General features: G+C 41.2%; 1 protein-coding gene across 2 annotated transcripts in view; it reads left to right on the top strand.

Moving 5' to 3' along the window:
- Positions 1-239: 239 nt before the first annotated feature.
- The window catches only part of ANXA6 (annexin A6), a 139,319-nt gene continuing 131,884 nt past the window's right edge, over positions 240-7,674 (top strand). The window contains exon 1 of one of the 2 annotated variants that reach the window (XM_073621111.1): positions 240-413. The gene's annotated coding sequence lies outside the window, so the exon portion shown is untranslated. The remainder of the gene's footprint in view (positions 414-7,674) is intronic. The other variant, XM_073621110.1, reaches the window with a different exon arrangement.

Here is a 7,674-nt window from a genome sequence, read left to right as displayed (position 1 = left end):
TAAATCAAGCACTAGCCCTAATGTGACCTCGGCTCAAATCCTTTCTCTTTTTACAATCTTAAGCTGCATTTGTAGCAATACAGAATCACAAACAGTACAAAACAACTGTCTAAATATGTTATTTCAGTTCTCTTTTCCCCAGAGCAAGGCCAGTTACGGTGTTCTGTATGGAAAGGGGTATGTCCCAGCCCTCCCCCCCTGAAGTCACTTTAGAACTGAGCTCCAGCAGGCAGACTGCAGGCCTGTGACATCACACTGACGGCTGTGGCAGCAGCAGCTGCTAGTGTAGGAGGGCAGGCTTCTTCTCTCTTTTCTCTCCTCTTCTTCTGCAGGGCTGCACAGGACTTCTCTACTCTCAGGATCCCCAAGCTACTTTCATCCTGCAAATCAGCCCTACAAGACATCTCAAGAAAGTAAGTTCTAATGTCATTCTTTGTTCTATTGCTTGCACAATGGCCGATGCCACTGGCACAGTGCCTAGACATTAAGGACCTTCACAAGTCATTTAATCTTTTCCATGTGGCGGTATCACACACTGCTATGACTATGTATTCAGATTATCTTTCTGTCCTTTTAAAGAAAGTTTCGCATTGCAGCTCATATTAGCTATTTTTTCCATCCTAAATGTATAGAATAACTTTTGCTAGTTGCTAGTTTGTTTCAAAAGAAACTGATATCGCCGCTGACAGATTCTTAAAAAGAATATATATACATATATATATATATATATATATATATATATATATATATATATATATATATATATATATATATATATATATATATATATATTTATTTATTTATTATTTTTATTTATTTATTTTTGTACCATATGCAAAAACAATGAATTGTGTTATCAAAAACAAGCAGATTTCACTTTACAGCAGACAGAACAATGAAAGATGGTTGCTGATTGGTTGCTATGGGTTACTGCACTTAGTTTTTTGATCCAGTAGATACATCTCTGTCCTTATCCTTTTAGTTTTGTCTTTTAGGTATAAGGTTGTTTTTTGAGGATACACTTGTTTGCTAACAGAATTATTATTTTATTAAATAGATATTATTTATATAATATATAGTATCTGTCTATCTATCTATCTATCTATATATTATTAAGTGACCATATTATTAGATGGATTTTATCAGGGTAAGCACACTTATACACCTTGAATTACAATGATACTGTAGGTTGGGTGTGTCCTCCATACAGTACTGTACACTTCCCAATATAACTGCAGCCAAGAACTAACTACTGTAACAAAGAACTTCCATTGCAGTACTGAAAGCTGAAGATTTGAAGGTTGGCTGGGTTGCTATCTTTTTCTTGTATTACTATGGCAATGCTGGCCATACATTCTATAATGTTCTTATCCAATTTCCTTTATATTTACCTTCAACTATGTTGTGCAAGGGCCTGTCTGATTGCATACAATCAGGTGTGACCTCATATTATACGGTTTTGGTAAATCTAAAAGTAAATTGGACAAGAAAATTGTATAATGTATGGCCAGCCTTAGTCTGCAGAGACAGGTTGATAAAAGAAAAAGTGATGGCACAGATTAGACATTAGCGAAATGTATCCTGGAAATGCTGTGGAACTACAAGTATAAGCATGCTTGCTCGACTGGCCATAAGGTAGGCTGGGACTTGAGCAGTGGACGACTCTGGGTTACACACTCCATATTCCCCTCCCTAGTGCTGCTCTGCAGTTAGATGTGACGCAATGACCAGATGAATGAAATCACCCTAGTGTCATTTTTAACACTGCTACTTTGTATTTGGGATCTGGCGAGCCTTTGAAACATATGTGGTTCTGCAGTTTGAAAACTTAAAATGTGTTTTCTTATTTAATGTCAAGCAGTAATATAATGGGCATAGGTTCTATGCATGAAGTAATGACTAATTGTAGTAACATATATCATAATCATCATGAGAATTTCAGTCGAGACAATGTTAGGTGTAAAATTATATCTAACACTTCCTTTTTCCCCATTTATTTTTTGTAGTGTAGTTTAAGTAAGGATTGGTATTAATCACAATGTACTCTATATGACATAAAAAAAATAACTGTTTGGAAAATTCTTATATCTACATCTGAATTCAGATCTGCTTTCAGACACAAGTCATATGATCCTTAACTGCAGTACTTTGATGCTGATAAGAATGCCCTGTATGTGCATGGTATTCTCTTGGCGTACTGAAGGGTGTGGTTTCCGACTCATTCAAAACTGGATTTAATTTACCAAGCTGATACCTGGTGCATCCGCATTGGCTAACTGAGACATCCAGGGACCCTAGTGCAGGTGCTATAAATTGGCCACCATTCCTTGACCATCTTACAGGTAGATATTTGTTAAAGTGACCCTGTTGCAAAAATGAAAGTAGAAGTCCAGGCTTAAGCCTCGTAGTACACATGGTTCGATTGTTGGCAGGGGATTGTCTGTTGACAGACTGTTGTCCTAAAATCTTACCATTAGTATGCTCCTTTTGACAATTGTTGTCCAATTTTCGGCCAACAAATGCTGGATGACAGGCTAGTAAATTTTCAGCGGACAACGGCTTGACGTCAGATTTTCATATGGTCAGTACACAAATCTGTCACACAAAAGTGGAAAGTACAAACACCCATGCTCGGAATCAATGCTCACCAAACATGAAATTAGCAAAGGGGGGCGCTCAAGAGCTGAAATTCCTCGTAGTACGTCACTATGTTCGTGTTTGTGGCACGACAAACGTTAGTATGCAAGACAAGACACACCCTTTTGACAAAAATCAGACGCTTGGTTGGCCAACAATCGTACTGTGTGTATGAGGCTTAAACCTTGCCCAAAATGTCTTGGTATGCTAACGCCTTAAGAGTTCCCTTCACTGGAAATAAGGGGCCAAGCCCAACCCCTGGAAAAAAAACAACCCCACACCATAATCCCCCCTCCACCAAATGATTTGGACCAGTGCAAAAAGCAAGGTCCATAAAGACATGGATGAGCGAGTTTTGTGTGAAGGAACTTGACTGGCCTGCACAGAGTCCTGACCTCAACCTGATAGAACACATTTGGGATGAATTAGAGTGGAGACTGCGAGCCAGGCCTTCTTGTCCAACATCAGTGCCTGACCTCACAAATGCGCTTCTGGAAGAATGATCAAACATTCCCATAGACACACTCCTAAACCTTGTGGACAGCCTTTCCAGAAAAGTTGAAGCTGTTATAGCTGCAAAGGGTGGGCCAACTCAATATTGAACCCTACAGATTAAGGCTGGGATGCCATTAAAGTTCATGTGCATGTAAAGCCAGGCGTAACAATACTTTTGACAATAGAGGGTGTGTATGTATATATATATATATATATATATATATATATATATATATATATATATATATATAAATATAATAATAAATAATATATTTATAAAAATATAAAAATAATATATTTATATATATTTTTTTTCTTACAGAGGTTAGCCAAGATAGCTGTTAGGAGGGGGAAGGGGACATGTTTAAGATTTGTTAGGTTTAGCCTGGAATTCTACTTTAGGTTTGTCAATCAGCTGTTCCTACAAAAGAATAGTGTAAATACTTACCTCTGCCACCTCCCATGTCTCAAAAGGCAGCTCTGTTGAAGAGAAATCATCCTCCAAGGACTTCAAGGAATACATTTTTGGAAATGTCCCCCCTAATGAGGAGAATTGTACCAGTGACTAAAGCTAGCTATACACTAGTAGAGTTTTAATTCAAAATGCGTACCAATATTTGTAAAAAAAACCTTGTACAAAAAATTCCCAATACAGTCAATGGCTTGACAAATGTTTGAAAGTAGTTAAAAATATTGTTTGCTTTTAATATTTGATTTTGGAACAAATAGCCTTTACCAAACAAAAACCACATACCCTGTTAGAAATATGTTTGTGCCCCTTTAAATTTTCTCATGCCTGTGGTTGAAAGCCAATGCCGATTTGATTCCGACTAATGGTTATAAAATCAAATGAATGTTCTTAAAACAAAAAAAATTGAACAAAATTCGACTAGTACTTAACCTACTTAAGAGGTGATTTCCTTTAATTTCCTGTTGTCTACAGAAGCAGAAGTGAAAGGAATTCAGGCGGGGGTTTTAACTCTTTCCTTATCTATCCAAAATGTAAAAAAACAATTTGGTTTTCTTTTAAAGTGATACTAAACCTTCATTTTTTTTTTTTTTTTAAAATAACAAACATTTCATACTTACCTCCACTGTGCAGTTCGTTTTGCACAGTGTGGCCCCAATCATCCTCTTTTGGGGTCCCCAGGTGGCGCTCGTGGCTCCTCCCCTCATCGGTAAACCCCCTGGGAGAAGCGATCTCCTGGGGGTTACCTTGCAGGCGCACTCCTGAGTCCAACATTTGCGTCTATAGACACAGAATGCCAGACTCAGCCCCGCCCCCCCCAGCGCCCACGTCATTGGATTTGATTGACAGCAGTGGGAGCCAATGGCTGCGCTGCTATCAATCCATCCAATCAAGAGCTGAGAACCCCGGGCAGAGAGGAAGAGCATGTCTCCACTGAGGAAACGAAGGGCTCAGGTGAATAAAACGGGGGGGGGGCGGCCAGTGTCAGAAGTTTTTTCACCTTAATGCATAGGATGCATTAAGGTGAAAAAACACGAGGGTTTACAACCCCTTTAAGTGCTCCCAGCGTGGTTGGTTTGAGCTGCCAAAATATGTTTCACACTGATACCAGGGAAGAAATTTTACATATGAAGGAAAATATTGCTTAGCAAGATACATTTTAATAAAAGATATTTGAATATTTAGTGGTGGCCCGTCCATAGAGGGCGCACGGGCGCCGCCTCCCCTATCCATGCGTTCCGACCCCCTGATCTACATATCAATGACGCCAGACTATTAATTCCAATGGGGGGTGGGTGTTTTTTGAATCGCCTGATTAGAGCCAGAGACTCTAATAGGCTTCAATAAAGGGTGGCCTCGGAGCGCAGAGCATTTCGCTCCGAGGCCACCCAGTTGTGTGACCATAATGAATTAATTTTCGTTATCACACTAAAGTTTCTTCCCGCCAATTGGGAGGCAGGTCTGTGAGACCTGTTTCCTGATTGGCCAAAGCGTCAGGCGATCCTATTGGATGCCTAGCACTTTGGCGGAAGAGGAGACACGGCAGAGAAAGCTGGAAGCTGGAGGTGGGCACCGTAGCCGCGGCGGCAACTGCCCGCACTCCAGAAGAGCAGGAGAGGACACCACAGCCCTGCCACACGAGCGAGTAAGTGACAGATCACCCACGGGTGGGAGGGGTTGCCGTTTCAGTGCTGTGCCACGCTGCCAAAAGAATAACCCACCAGCCGCCACTGGTAGATTAAGTATTGAAGGCAGCCCCTTACCCCTCCTGCCACATGTACTGTTGAAGGTTACTCAGTTAAAGAGGAAAAGCCCCCCAAAGTCTGTAAGGAAACCAATATTTTCGAAAGGGTCCCCACCAATGCAGATACTTTTTTCAGTGACAACGGTCTAAGAGGGGATTTCCTAATATTTTCTGTTGTGTCTGCAGAAGAAGTGAAAGGAAATCATGTGGGGGGGTTTATTTATTTATATACGCTCACTTTATTGCTCAAATTTCAAGACATAGCTGGGCATAGTAAGATGTCCACTGCCCCCTTCTGACTGCAGGTGTTCTGTCAGATTAGCAAACCTCTTAGCGGTGGAACAAATGCATGGAACATCACTTCTGTTAGCTGATCCGACGGGCTTGCTCATCTGACAGAACACTGGCACAGAGAGACCATGCCAACTGCCAGGCAGGTAGTGCCATGGTTGGGATTTGAACCAACAACCCTAGTGCTGCTAGGTGGAAGTGCTAACCTCTTAGCCACTGTGCTGCCCCATGGAAAATGACTTGGCTTTAGATTTATTTTAATAATAAAAAAATGTCAATATACTGTTGGATCATGGCCCTGTGCTGCAGGCAGGCTTCCTATCTGCAAGAGTCTACAGCCAGGATAGGGCCAAGCACTGCACAGCAGGCAAGTGGCAGTCCAGCATAGGCACTCCCTTCACTAAAACCCCTCCTGCCCTCTTGGGATTCCGGTGATGGTGGTACATCCTTGGGGGATCAGAGCTAGATGTCTGACTGTCAGGAGGTGCCAAGGTCCCCTCTTAATCTGCGGCAGCACAGAGACCATCGTGGTGATTGCACGGTATTTGGGAGAGGCACAGAGACTGGGGGAGTCAGCAGAAGCATGGATGAGTGGGGAAGACCTATACTGAATGACGAAATGCAGCATGACAGATGTGTCACCTGCCTAGTGCGTGCTTTGTATGTACATGACTGCAAGGTAGAACAGTAGACATACATAGCAAAAACTAGACAGGTGAAAAAGGTTTATACTTATTCAATAATAGTATAGAAATATATTTTTTGCATTCCCACACTTTTTTTGTATAAGGATACATTTTATTTTGAGACCAGATTCACACTTTTACTTTCATTTTGAATGGCACCTCAAAAGGCAATGCACCCGTGTTGTAGCATGCCTCAAGGTATGGCAATGCACAGTAGTGTTTTGCCATACCCTGCATTACAAAAAGGAGTCATGTGCTATCTTGGATTTGTTGTTTATTTTTAATGGGCTGCTTAATGCCATGCACATTAGCACACGACCTAAAACACCTTATCGCACCAGGAAAAGGTAAATGGGCTCTTAATGTTGGGGCATGGAAGGTTTTGGAAGAATTTACCGAACCCATACATGGATCGAAATTCGACTGGTTAAGCAAGGACTGGCCGAAATTCTATCCATGGACTGATGGTACGGTGGTAAGTCGATCCATTGATCAAATTGGGTACAACCAGCATGTCTGATTTTTTACATGGGATTACTGCCGGCAGCTATAGTCACTAGCAGTAATCATATTCTGCCGCTCCTTACGCCTCACCGCTAGCAGATTACAATAGCGCTGTGGGAGGAATTCCCCCCATAAACACTAACTGATGGGGAAACTGAGAGATTTTCTTAGGGAAAAAAGCAAATCATCTATGGGCTGCTTAAGATTCAGAACCACTGGACTGGTTGACTTAAGCATGACTGCTGTGTTTGCAGGATCATATTAGCAGGTCACTGGTAGTAACCCTCACACTAGCCTATTTTATTAATGATTCCAGCTGTTTGGTTAGTGCAGTGTAATCACCTTCCATCAAAAACAAGGGCTTGTTCACACCATATTGGTCGATCTGCATTTTTCTTCTTACAACCACACATGTATAGCGTGAACAGGACATATAGAAAAGAATTGTTCACCCATGTGCAGGTTGGTGCAGAAAAACGTAGCTTAACACACATGATCCTGACCTTGGATGATGCCTGAACAAAGATTGCCCTGTCCTTTTAAAGAGAAAAGCAGATATCAGGGGAAGAACTGCAATATAAGCCATCATTTCCATCTCTCCATCAAAATAATATTGATGTAGATGTGCCTCGGTGGCCATAGGTAATCTTCAGTCTATAAACTCTACATGTGATATTTTTCGTACCAGGGGAGCCCTGCAGCAGGTGCTATTTCCAAAACTGCCTTTTTAATTATTGCTGTGTTGGGAATTGGCATGCGGCTAATTAGTAGGTCTGAGAATGTTGCTTTAAATAATGTAACAGAATTCACCGGTGAGTCTACTTTGTAGCGTTTGTACAAGTACATTG

The sequence above is a fragment of the Aquarana catesbeiana genome, linkage group LG03, assembly GCF_042186555.1.
Source record: "Aquarana catesbeiana isolate 2022-GZ linkage group LG03, ASM4218655v1, whole genome shotgun sequence".
Classification (NCBI taxonomy): domain Eukaryota; kingdom Metazoa; phylum Chordata; class Amphibia; order Anura; family Ranidae; genus Aquarana; species Aquarana catesbeiana.
This window is presented reverse-complemented; position numbering and strand designations above follow the sequence as displayed.